Genomic DNA, 3445 nt, shown 5'->3' with positions numbered 1-3445 from the left:
TTGTTGTCAGGGTGTTGCTTTGATGTGTCTAAAGTGTTCTTTCTGGTTTCTATGCAGTTGCTAGGGTGTTCAGGTTTCTTGTCAGAGTGTTGCATTGATGTGTTTAAGGTGTTCTGACTGGTTGCTATGCAGTTGCTAGGGTGTTGCTATAATGTTCTGAGTTTGTAGAACACTGCAATGCGGGTTCTACGGTGTTCACGTCGGACATGATGCTAAAGTGTTGTAGGTGGTTACCAGGGTGTTGCTATGGTGTTGTGAGTGGTTAGAGCATTGCTATGCAGTTGCTAAGATGTTCAGGGTTGTTGTCAGGGTGTTGCTTTGATGTGTCTAAGGTGTTCTAAGTGGTTGTGAGAGCATTGCTATGCAGTTTCTAGGGTTTTCCAGGCAGTTGCCAGGGTGCTGTTTGTGGTTACCAAACATCATAGCAACTTTGTGCATTCTATTTGAGTATGTGTTATAGATGTGAATTTCCCAAACTGTTTGCTTTAACCCTTTGACGCGTACGATCACACCGGTGTGATTAGAACGTTCAGCATGTCATGCGATCAACTGCTAAATTCAAATCTACTTACACGCTTTTCCCTGAGTCAGAGACGGACATGTTCAGCGTTTGTCATATTATCACAACTATTCAGTATTTTTTAGGTTTCAGATGTTTAAATACACATAAGTATTAGCAAAACAATACGATCACGTACGTGATACAGAAAGTGGCTGTCACACGGCATGTGAGTACTAAACTAACACTGTACTGGACGTGACAGTTGTCGTGTTGCGCCACAACAGTCTGTCAACACTGGACGCGACAAAGCGGCTGTTAAAAATCATTTGTACTTTGTGTCAGTACATCATAAATATAACGAGGCATCAGTTTACTGTCGGGGATTTGTCATGTTGCGCCGTGTCGCATCCAGTGTAGACAGCATCACTGATTATAATGGGTTCTATTGTATTTTGTCGCAGCACACCACTCGCATCTGGTGTAGACAAGGTTCTTTTCATGTCTTATTGCGCTTAAACTGTCAAATACACACCAGTTTATGTTAAAAACAAATAAGTTAGTCAGTTAAACACACATAAACAGTTGGTTATGTCTGTAAAGGTAAACAGCTGGGAAAGAAATCACATGTTTTCTATTAGATTTGTGTGGCAGCAGCGTAATATACTGTACCTATACTGTTGTCTATGCTGATAATATGACCCAAACAATAAAATAAAAGCAGAAAATCACTCACTGCTCTGTATGAATAACTTCTATAGCTTTAATAAGAAGACAGGTCTTACTTGAATGCTGCTTTTAAATAGCGTGAAGATAAAAGTTTTAGCTTTTAGTTTTAATTACTTTTTCTTATTTGTAAGTCGCTTTGGATAAAAGCGTCTACTAAATGACTAAAAGTAAAAGTAAAAAGTAAACATGGCGGATTGTGAGCAGCTCACTCAAGGCAGGGTCTCTGCTAATACAGCAGTCTCCATCAACAGCCGTGGGCGGGGCTTGTAAAATGTGAAGTCACTTTGTACAGATTCTGAGAATGGCTTGTTCTGAGACACTGCTCATGATTTATGGGGATTAAAAAAAAAGGAGCGGGTGGATTTTTATCATTATAGGGTGGTTGTGTACACACACTGCCAACACACATTTATGTACAAAACAACAAAAAAACATTGCCTTTCAAATTCTCACCCACATAAGCAGTGAAGTTTGGACACATCCGTTCGCATTCACGTGTACACAATACACAGTGCAGACGTGGAGTGCAGCAGAGCTCATTGTGAAAGAAAGAAAGAAAGAAACATTTCCTTCCATTCATTATTGAAAGTTTTAATCGCTGCATCTCGCACGAGAAAGCTCTTTATGTTAGGCTGGCATCTTTCGACCAAACCCAAACCACTTCAAACAAACAGCACAAGTGAATGGAGAAATAATTAAAGCCAGTCTGCTCTAAATCAACTGCAGACATGAAATGACTCAGACACGACCCATTCAGTCACAACTTAAACTCATAACAGTTTGTTTTAAAATTGAGCTTTTAAACGGATAGTTCAGTATGCAATAAAATTAAACTATAACTGCATATTCAACTTTAATGCAACAGTTGCTTTGAGTTTTAGAGTTTACATATTAATTAGTTGGTGGAATAATTCAAATGGTTTTTGAAATTATTGGGATATTTTTTTTTAACAGGAGTTTCACAGGAGTTTATTAAAAATAGTTCAGTCAGCATCTAACAAATATAACATTTCCACAGGCATAATTGAAGAAATGATGATTACAATCATAAACAATCTGAAACTGAATTGTTAAGACACATTTTCATTCTCTCATCAAAAAATAAGCACCTGAAATCAATAATTCACAATTTGCATGATCAAATACACAAAAATCACATAATACTGTCATCTTAAATGCGATTATCGGTCTTTTTAAGTTACTTCACATAAAGTCATAAACCACTGCTCAAGTAAGAGCGTGTTTGTCTGTCCTTATAGTCTGCAATACAAAATAAATTCAATAAAAGAACATAAAGTCTGGTTTTCCAGCCCATTGTTGTTTATATATCATAATACTAGTGATATAAGTACCATACGTCCACAATAGCGACATATAAAGTATCTGGGTGTCAGAAAGATGTTCTCAATGAAGAATAAATAATTGCTCTTCATTTCCTCATTTTCCTCCCTTTCCTTTGTCTCAAAGTGTCTCTTTTCATTAATCCACCTGGACAGGAAGCAGCCGTGGATTAATATGGCACTTCCCGTCTCTGGGTTTGCACGGCGGTTTCTTGTCTTAATTTTGATGCGTTTGCCTTGGCACGCTTGACAGCTAACCAAACGGCGCTGCCTGACAGGCAAAAGAGACCGAGAGAAAGAAAACAAACAGAAAGAAAGAATGCGCTTATGAACCACATTAAAGGTCAGCTAGCACTGCGTCAGAAACTACTAGAGTTTGTGGTTGAGGACGCTAAAATGATCAAATATCTAAACATTCTTAAATCAAAATAACTGAAGATATTAAAGGGTTCACCCAAAACAAATATAACATTTCCACAGGCATAATTGAAGAAATGATGATTACAATCATAAACAATCTGAAACTGAATTGTTAAGACACATTTTCATTCTCTCATCAAAAAATAAGCACCTGAAATCAATAATTCACAATTTGCATGATCAAATACACAAAAATCACATAATACTGTCATCTTAAATGCGATTATCGGTCTTTTTAAGTTACTTCACATAAAGTCATAAACCACTGCTCAAGTAAGAGCGTGTTTGTCTGTCCTTATAGTCTGCAATACAAAATAAATTCAATAAAAGAACATAAAGTCTGGTTTTCCAGCCCATTGTTGTTTATATATCATAATACTAGTGATATAAGTACCATACGTCCACAATAGCGACATATAAAGTATCTGGGTGTCAGAAAGATGTTCTCAATGAAGAA

This window comes from Sinocyclocheilus rhinocerous, unplaced genomic scaffold (assembly GCF_001515625.1).
Source record: "Sinocyclocheilus rhinocerous isolate Xijiao unplaced genomic scaffold, SAMN03320098_v1.1 scaffold146, whole genome shotgun sequence".
Taxonomy (NCBI): domain Eukaryota; kingdom Metazoa; phylum Chordata; class Actinopteri; order Cypriniformes; family Cyprinidae; genus Sinocyclocheilus; species Sinocyclocheilus rhinocerous.
Note: the sequence above shows the minus strand (reverse complement) of the source record.